General features: G+C 49.4%; 1 protein-coding gene across 2 annotated transcripts in view; it reads left to right on the top strand.

Annotated features, from left to right (window-relative positions):
• Nucleotides 1-10,000, top strand: part of LOC125037266 (sodium- and chloride-dependent glycine transporter 1-like) — a 33,925-nt gene that overhangs the window by 6,632 nt on the left and 17,293 nt on the right. The window lies entirely within an intron of this gene.

The raw sequence follows: 10,000 nt of genomic DNA, 5'->3' as shown, positions 1-10,000 counted from the left end.
TTATAGTAGCTGGCAACCCCCCATCTTGCTTGCGTCCTCTTGCTTAAGGAAAAGGAATTAGTTGCATGACGACCAACGCTAAAAGTAGGAATCAACAGCAGCGGTGGAAAGGCGCAGTTCCATCCAAATTTCCGCATAGTGACGGGGAAAAACATCCCGCGCGAGTCGTACTAATAAAAGTGCGCGACGCGTACTATACACGTTCGAGAAGACCGATAAACACACACACAGCAACATCTATTTTTTAATTGTCAAATTATAGAAGATTAGACACAGGAGTCAAAACATCAAAATAATTTTCGAATTTGTTCTCCGTGCTTAGTGTATTTACGTTGTTCATAGTATTACGGAAACCGGAACCGTTTCTTTATCTTTAGCTCCTGTGTCTCTCTCTCTCTCTCTATATCTCTCTCTCTCTCTCTCTCTCTCTCTCTCTCTCTCTCTCTCTCTCTCTCTCTCTCTCTCTCTCTCTCTCTCTCTCTCTCTCTCTCTCTCTCTGCTTTCTCTCTCTGCTTTCTCACTTGTATCTGTCTTTTCTCACGTACAAGCAGGAAAACCGTAATAATCTGAAATGTAAACGTGGTGTTATAAAATGGTTTTGTCAATAGCATTTGCATTTTCTTTCCCTTGGTATTGCCCTCTCTACAGAATGTTGCCCCCCCCCCCCCCGCTCAACATTTCCCTAATCCCTTCCCCTTTTCTAGCCCCCTCCCCTTCGCTAACCCCTTTCCTCCCCTAACCCCTCTCCTCCCCTAACCCTCTCTCCTCTCCTCCCCTCTCCTCTCCTCTCCTCTCCTCTCCTCCCCTCCCCTCTCCTCTCCTCTCCTCCCCTCCCCTCCCCTCCCCTCTCCTCTCCTCCCCTCCCCTCCCCTCCCCTCCCCTCCCCTCTCCTCTCCTCTCCTCTCCTCTCCCTCTCCTCTCCTCTCCTCTCCTCACCTCTCCTCTCCTCCTCCTCTCCTCTCCTCTCCTCTCCTCTCCTCTCCTCTCCTTTCCTCTCCTCTCCTCTCCTCCCCTCCTACTCAACCCCGTCTGTAAGGCTTGCCAGGCTACAGCAAACACATTGTCTTCTGTTTCGCATTGACGTGTTATATTGTGTTGTGCATTGTCGCGGATTTAAGGTTTGTTTTGAAGTGACGTCGAGACATTTTGTTTAGGTATCTCTCTTGGTCTTTCCCTGTTTTTTCTTCTCCGCTTTCTCTTTCCCTTTGTTTCTTCCCTCCCCCCTCTCTCCTTTCCGAAAATGAAACCGAAATTATTGTGTTGTGGGGAAGGGGGGGGTAAGAGGAGGGGATATGGGTGATGAGGGTTAGGGGGGGGGAGTGGGTGGGGGGGAAGGGGAGTGGGTGGGGGGAAGGGGAGTGGGTGGGGTGGAAGGGGAGTGGGTGGGGGGGGAAGGGGAGTGGGTGGGGGGGAAGGGGAGTGGGTGGGGGGGAAGGGGAGTGGGTGGGGGGGAAGGGGAGTGGGTGGGGGGGAAGGGGAGTGGGTGGGGGGGAAGGGGAGTGGGTGGGGGGGAAGGGGAGTGGGTGGGGGGGAAGGGGAGTGGGTGGGGGGGAAGGGGAGTGGGTGGGGGGGAAGGGGAGTGGGTGGGGGGGAAGGGGAGTGGGTGGGGGGGAAGGGGAGTGGGTGGGGGGGAAGGGGAGTGGGTGGGGGGGAAGGGGAGTGGGTGGGGGGGAAGGGGAGTGGGTGGGGGGGAAGAAGAAGTGCTTCGGGGGATTTTAGGCTTACCGTTCCTTAAAGTAAGACGGAGGATTTCATTGTAAATAGATTAGTATGAGAATTCAGGTGTGAATAGAAAGTGTGTCAACACCCCGCGATCTCTACTTCGCGTTACCTCGCTCGCTTGTTATAACCATTTTCACGTTAGATCATAGTTATGGCATGTCGTTTCATAACATCTTTGATTTGTGATTTTCCTTCCCACGTATCTTTTTTATGTTGGGGGAAAAAAGTTTACAGATTCTTTAACGACTTGTGGGGTTCTATAAAATATCTTTGTAGCAGTATACATACCAAACGGCACAATTGATATATAATATGTTACTCTTTACCACGGCAACTGCTATTTATGCTTTTGTAAAATAATGTCTTCAAGTAAAAACGGAATACGGTTGTATTCCTAGTGATGTTTGGTAATATCCGATGTTTTTTTGTAATATTTTGCTGAATTCTACTGCCTAATACCCTGTCATTCAAATAAAAACAAAACATCGGAAGACAGCCACCCGAGGAAACTGCGTCAACCGCTGCCAAAGTTGGCATTTTCCCGTATTATCGTTATTGCTATTACGTTACGAACATTATCGTCACTTGGTATTAGTTATTCCTCGTTTTGCTCGTTTGTTTTCCACTTCGTTTGCTCCTAGCCAAACCTCACGAATAACAGGTGACAACCGAGGCGCCAAAGCCCTTCCTCCCCTTTTGTGAGCGGCCGGACAATGGGCCGTCGTCAGCAGCGAAATCCGAGGCGGTGAATGAACCGGCATAAAGCTTGGCCAATTAGCGGTGTTTTTCCCTGTCGGCGCTGACACCGTGCCGTTTCTCTTATCATCCATTTCCATAATGTGCGGCATTATTATCAACCAAAAGAGACCATATAAAGAATGGTTGTGATTTATGCCACGCCATGCCTCTGTACCTTTTCGCTTTGCTATAGCGAAAGTGTGTGTGTGTGTGTGTGTGTGTGTGTGTGTGTGTGTGTGTGTGTGTGTGTGTGTGTGTGTGTGTGTGTGTGTGTGTGTGTGTTTGAGAGAGAGAGAGAGAGAGAGAATGAGTAAGAATGAGAATGTAAAAATGGCAAATCATTGCCCACTGCGCCCCAACCTGCCACGCAGTAATGGCGTCAAAAGGATTTCGTGTAAGAAAAAGAATATTTTCTCGCTCTTTCCCTTTCATCTTCACTAATCTATCAACCATTTACATTTTCTTAATAAGAAGAGAGATACAACTAGAGGTAGTATATGTGCGGGAGAGCCCTCGACCCGCCCACCTGTCTCGGCCCGCGCGGGACACTGACCAATGAGCAGCATAACGGGTCTGGGGGAGGAGGTGAAGATTAGGGGGTGGGGAGGGGGTAGGAGGGGAGAGGGGAATCCCGTCTCAACTTTCTCTTTGAGTGGCTCGCCTCTTACCGCTTGACATTTCCTAAAGTTTTCCTAAAATCTGCATTGATATGGACTTCAGATGTCAGGTTCAAAGCGGACTCCATCTACCTTATGGTTGATGTGTGGCTTGTGCTTCTTTTCCAAATTCGATTTTTGAGCGAATGTGTTAAATGCTAATGATTATGCACGCCGATGTGAATTTTTCCTAGAACTTCCATAATCTTTCATTTAATTATTGTTGGCATTGCGGATAAAAAAATAGTTTCTCTGTTCATGGTGAAAGGGAAATAGATATAATCTTGCCTATTATTTTAATCGTCTGATGACCATTACTGTTGGAGTTTTTGTTCAGATTATCGCACGGTTATAACTTTGTTGATCATTTTTGTTATTTAGCAATGCCAGATGTACATTTTTTTCATCAGGACAATTTTCACGTTAATACAATATAGTAATCGTATCGGAAAATTAAAAGTCGCAGAGGTATAGTGCAAGTTTTACCTTTCATTTATATTCTCGCGATATAACACCCAAAAAGACACGGGTACGCCTTGCCCTGTTACCATAGAGCCGCTACACCATAGAATGCCACTAGACCTTGGGCGGCCTGACATAACTACCTTGATGCAGAGGTGAAAGGGAGAGGGAGATGGAAGGAGCCTCTAGGATGTGGAGGGTCTTGGAAACTGTGTTGGAGATTTATCCCTGGATGGATTGGATAAGAGGTTTATAGATATCGTATACTAGCTTTCAACTTTCCAGCTGGAGATTATTCAGTCGTATCATGAAAATGTTATGTAATATTTAACGCTTAGTTAATCTATGCCGATTAGACTACGATAACCATATATTTTGTTAAATGTTTCCTTGCTTTATTTTGCCAGAGAAGATATGTTTATAGATTTTCTCAAAGCCTCGAATTGTGGTTTGTACGGTGATTTGAGGTCATTTTAAGCAGCTGTTACTAACACCCATGCATTCTGGTTGACTATTGAAACTACAAAAAGTAATTGCAAATTTAAGAAATATCAACATTGCACATATATAACTTGGTTAAATTGAAATTGATAAGAATAAGGTAAATAGGTTAAGGATTGTATCAAGCCGAATCGAAGATAGCATGTCTGTAAAAACAGGAAATAAATGTTTTGTCTCCAGGGTGAAGGTCGCTGAAAAGAGTGAAAGTCAACAGTACTGTGACAAGTTACTTGCATGGGTGCGGGGGGGGGGGGGGGATGGCGCTGCCGTTTGGTCCCTACTAAAGGGGGTAGTGAAGGTTATTAGGGTTCACACTTTCACACTTTCACGTTATGTGGTTAAATTTCGTGATGTCGAATATGCAGAGAAAACACAAAACAATTCTTGAAGAAAAATGTAAATGGATTAATAAGGGCGCGTGCTGATTCATTCTTCAGCCGGATCTACTTCAGTTTACAATGTATACTTTGATCATAGTTCGTCCCGTCAAGGTCGAACAAACACTAAGGTTGTTCCAGAGAAAGTTTGTCTTTGTCTCATATTTTTTTGGGAACACATGCCCTGCCACTCGCCTTCACCCTCACTTACTGACCCCCACCTTCCCTCCCCTCTCCCCCTCTCCCTCTCCCTCTCCCTCTCCCTCTCCCTCTCCCTCTCCTCTCTCCCTCTCCTCTCCCTCTCCCCTCCCTCTCCTCTCTCTCTCCCCTCTCTCTCCTCTCTCTTCTACTCTCCTCTCCCTCTCCCTCCCTCCCTCCTTCATCTGTACCGCTCTCCTCTCCCTCTTCTATCCGCCTCTTCCCTCTTCCTCCACTCTCCACCTCCCCTTCCCCTTTCCTCTCTCCTCTCTCCCCTCCACTCTCCACGACTCCCACTCCTCTAACATCCTTCATCCTTCTCAATTCTCTCATTCTCTCGTACTCTACTCTCTTTCTTTCGATCTTCTAATACACAACTCTCCCTCTACACTCTAACGTCTTCCTCGTTCTCTACCTGACATACTATCATTCAGCACGCTGACTACACGACTCACTCGTCGTGCTCCGTCACATGCGCTCCCTCCCCTCACAGTCCATCATCATTGCCTACCTCCTCCCATACATCTCTCCCCTCTCATCTCTCTCTAATCTCCATTCCCCCCTTCTCCCGCCTTTCGCTCTCTCTCTCACGTCATCTTCATCTCTCTCCTCTCAACTCTCTACATCATCTCTCTCACCTCATCTCTCTACGTCACATCTCTCATCCCTTCGCTTCTCTTGGCAACCCATCTCATACTCTCCTACATCTCGACTCTTCCAACCCACAACTTCTCGTCGTCGTCCCTCTAGCATCTGCCTCTCTCTTCTCACTATCTTCCGTGCCAAGTACTCTCATCATCTCTACTCGCAATTCTCCATCATTCTCCTCCTCTCGTACTCTTCTCAGTCGGCAATCTCTGCGTGTCACTCTCCGACACTCGACAATATACCACTCCCCTCACGATTCCTTATAGTGTCCTCTCTCTCCTCTCTCCCCACCCCCCCTCTCCCTCCTCTCCCCCTCTCTCTCCGTGCGCTCCCTTCGCTCTCTACACAAACTCTCCTTCTCGATCTCTCTGCTGAATCCCTCGTGCCTCCTCTCTCTCTCTCTCTCTCCTCTCATCTCTCTCTCCTCTCCTCCTCTCTCCTCTCCTCTCTCTCCTCTCTCTCCTCTCTCTCCTCTCTCTCTCTCTCTCCTCCTCTCTCTCTCTCTCTCTCTCCTCTCTCTCCTCTCTCTCATCTCTCTCTCTCTCTCTCCTCTCCTCTCCTCTCTCTCATCCTCCCTCCTCTCCTCTCTCTCTCTCCTCACTCTCTCTCTCCTCTCTCTCCCTTCACTCTCCTCTCTCTCTCTCCTCCTCTCTCTCACTCTCTCTCTCTCTCTCTCTCTCTCTCTCTCTCTCCTCTCTCTCCTCCTCCTCTCCTCTCTCTCTCTCCTCTCTCATCTCTCTCTCCTCTCTCTCCTCTCTCTCTCTCACTCTCTCTCTCTCTCTCTCTCCTCTCTCATCTCTCTCTCTCTCTCTCTCCTCTCTCAATCTCCTCTCTCTCCTCTCTCTCCTCTCCTCTCACTCTCCTCTCCTCTCCTCCTCTCTCTCTCTCTCTCTCATCTCCTCGCTCTCCTCTCCTCTCTCTCTCCTCCTCACATCTCTCTCTCCTCTCTCTCTCTCCTCTCTCTCTCTCTCTCCTCTCCTCTCTCCTCATCTCCCTCTCATCTCTCTCTCATCTCTCTCCTCTCTCATCTCTCTCTCTCTCTCTCTCCTCCTCTCCTCTCTCTCTCTCCTCTCCTCTCTCTCTCTCCTCATCTCTCTCTCTCTCTCTCCTCTCTCCTCTCTCTCTCTCTCTCTCCTCCTCTCTCCTCTCTCTCTCTCTCTCCTCATCTCTCTCTCTCTCTCTCTCCTCCTCACTCCTCTCTCTCTCTCTCTCTTCTCATCTCCTCTCCTCTCTCATCTCTCCTCCTCTCTCTCTCTCTCCCTCTCTCTCTCTCCCTCCTCTCTCCTCATCTCTCTCTCTCTCTCTCTCCTCTCTCTCTCTCTCTCTCTCTCCTCCCTCCTCTCCTCTCTCTCTCTCCTCTCTCTCCTCTCTCCTCCTCTCTCTCTCTCTCTCTCTCCTCTCTCTCTCTCCTCTCTCCTCTCTCCTCTCTCTCTCTCCTTCCTCTTCCTCCTTCCCCCTTCTCTCCTCCCCTCTCCTCTCCTCCCCTCTTCCCTCCTCCCCTCCCCTCTCCTCTCCTCTCCCCCCTCCCTCTCCTCTCTCCCCTTCCTTCCCCCCCCGCTCCTTCCTCTCACCCCCTTCCTTCCCTCCCCTCCCTCTCCTCCCTTTCCCCTCCCCTCTCCTTCCCCTCCCCTCTCCTCTCCTCCCCTCCTATCCTCTCCCCCCCTTCCTTCCCTCCCCTCTCCCTCCTTCCTCTCTCCCCAGTCCTTTCATCCTCCCTCCCTTCCCTAGCCCTAACAGTGACATAATGATGCAGAATGACGTACGACTCTCCTGCCAGTTTGAGTCTGTCATTTCGCTATCACCAGACAGACAGACACAGATAATATAAGGTTTAGGCCCTCATTTGTGGGTGGTGTTGCGTGTCAAGGGGTGACGTGTTATACAATTTTGAATATCTGATTATTTTTTTTCTTTTCAGTGTAATTTTCCTAGAAATTCATCAGGGTTAGCATGAGAACAGTAGCATCAACCTAACGTCTGTCGCTCCACCCTTTTCAGGATATTTTTATATATTCTCTTGTTTGTATATTTTCTATATTATCGATCCATATTTTGGCTATATAATCTCACTTGTAGTATTGTCCATCTATATACCTCTCCTTCTCTTCTTTTTTTTCTTTCCTTACTATCCCTTTCACCTTCCTCCATTCTTCGTCCCCTCATCTCATTTCACATTCTCCTCCCCCTTCCCCGATTCTCCTCTCTCCTCCCCCTTCCCCTTCCCCGATTCTCCTCTCTCCTCCCCCTTCCCCTTCCCCGATTCTCCTCTCTCCTCCCCCTTCCCCTTCCCCGATTCTCCTCTCTCCTCCCCCTTCCCCTTCCCCGATTCTCCTCTCTCCTCTCTCCTCCCCCTTCCCCTTCCCCGATTCTCCTCCCCCCTCCCCCTTCCCCTTCCCCGATTCTCCTCTCTCCTCCCCCTTTAACATCTCTCCCTTCCCTCCCTTCCTGTATGTAGACATATCCCACATACACCCACGACACACCCTCTATAACAGGCTAATCTGAATCCACTGGCAGGCCTCCGCTCCGTTCCGTCAGCGCAACCGATCAGTTCCGTCAACCGTTTCTTCACCTTGAGGCACCTGTCTAATTACGTTAGTTGTTTGCTCCTCGGTCTCGATTTCGATCTGGGTGGGTCTTGTTACCGCGAGAAGACATCCAGTTCACGAAATACATTGGTCGTAGGTCGTCGCCGTTAGTCGTATGCGTGACAGGTCGTGTGTGCGTAGGCCTCGCCTTGTCTTCTCATCTCGCTGCCCGCTCTCCCTCCGGCCCCCTGTCGGTCGGAATTAGAAAGTTAGGTTTGGCAGATAATTTTTGTGCCTGTCTATCTGCTTGGTTTTCTTTGGCTCGGTGCCTTTCGTTTCTCCGTGATGCATTTGGTTACATGATTTTTCGTCACAGATATATTTCGTGTAATATACACCGAAATATTACACAGCTCCATACAAGTGAACCAGCCACCGGGAAATTGTACATTTGGCATATCAGTATGCGTGCATGCTTGCTTACTCGCCTGTGTGCGCGCGCATATATGTACATGTTTGTGTATGCGTGTGTACGTGTGTACTCCTCCATCCTCCTTCCTTTGCCGTGATTTCGTACTGGTTTCCGGCGCCATTGTTTGTCAAACAACAAAGAAAGAGGGAGAAATACAGAGAAGCACTATAGCGGAAAGAGGTCCTTCCGCATCCAATCGAGGCATTATATATGAAGCTTTGATTGGATGGGAGAGTCGCTATTACCATTCCTTTTTGGAATCTTTGTCTGCCCATATAGTTAGCTTTTCATTTATCTACCTACTTACCTATATAGTCAAATACTTAATTATTCACCTGGTTATTTACCTAGTTCACTTCACCAGACTAACTGCGCGCTATTAAAAGCCATCGCAGACAGGATGAGCGATGGATGGGGACCTTGAGTTCCATGTGAAGCGAGTCGGGCGGCTTGTCATTTTTTCCTTGGGCTTTGCATGTAGTAGCTACGACCCGGGGTTCAAGGCTCAGCGTAGTTCTGATGAGGTCAGAAGCGATTTAAATCTCTACGATCTATACTTGTGTGTTATTTTTGTTTGTTTTATATGTATACAAAGTGTAGAATGCGTATAAGATTATTATCATATAAGCCATTTGCTATAGGAATATCAAATATGTACATAAAAGAATGCCGTACAGCCAGTATTCGACTGTAGCCTGGGGGCAAGTGACGTCACGTAGACTGCTATACCCTCGCCCTCCCTTCCTGCACTCATCCCCTCCCCCCTACCCCCTCCTTCCACCGTTATGTCGCCTGGAGAAATATTAGTGATTTAGTCTTGAATATAAAGCGTCTACTTTCTAGGTGTTTGGAATAAGAAAGTGCGTCTTTTCTTCTTTCTTACTGACCCCGACTTCACTCAAAGCTCCCACGCCTTGACAAAAGGTTCCTACTTGTATGACTCTCGTATTCTTCCAGGAACCCTCTCTGCCCCCTTGCCCCTCCCTCTTGTACCACCTCCTAGTACCCTCCCTCCCCGCCCTGATTCACCTCCTATCCCCTCTACCTTGTCCTCTCCCCCCTTTATCCATCCTTACCTCCTTCATTCTCTCTCTCCCCCATTGCCTTTCCTGGATTCCCCCGCCTCTCCGTTCTACCACTCTTGTACCCCCACCCGCCACCCCCCACACACACCCCGGCGACAAGATAGCCAGGTGCCTCGAGTTGGAAGGCAGCCAGTTCCCAGTGCCCGTGTTCTGTCGTGGGTATTTTTAGGTTTCTCTCTCTCTCCCTCCCTCCCTCTCTCCCTCCCTCCCTCTCTCCCTCTCTCCCTCTCTCCCTCCCTCCCTCCCTCCCTCCTCCACCCTCTCTCCCCTCTCTCTCTCTCTCCTCACTCTCTCTCTCCTCTCCCACTCATCCCCTCCCTCACCCCTCCCTCCCTCCTCCCTCCCTCCACTCCCCCTCCCTCCCTCATCTCCCTCCCTCTCCCCTCCCCCTATCCCTTCCCTCCTCCCTCCCTCTCTCTTCTCTCTCTTCTCCTCTCTCTCTCTCTCTCTCTCCCCTCTCCCTCCCTCCCTCCTCCCTCCCTCCCTCTCTCTCTCTCTCTCTCTCCTCTCCCTCCATCCCTCCATCCCTCCCTCCCTCCTCCATCCACCCCCCTCCAATCATCCTCCCTCCCTCCATCCCTCCCTCTCTCTTCTCTCAACTCTCTTCTCTCCT

The sequence above is a fragment of the Penaeus chinensis genome, chromosome 23, assembly GCF_019202785.1.
Source record: "Penaeus chinensis breed Huanghai No. 1 chromosome 23, ASM1920278v2, whole genome shotgun sequence".
Lineage (NCBI taxonomy): Eukaryota > Metazoa > Arthropoda > Malacostraca > Decapoda > Penaeidae > Penaeus > Penaeus chinensis.
This window is presented reverse-complemented; position numbering and strand designations above follow the sequence as displayed.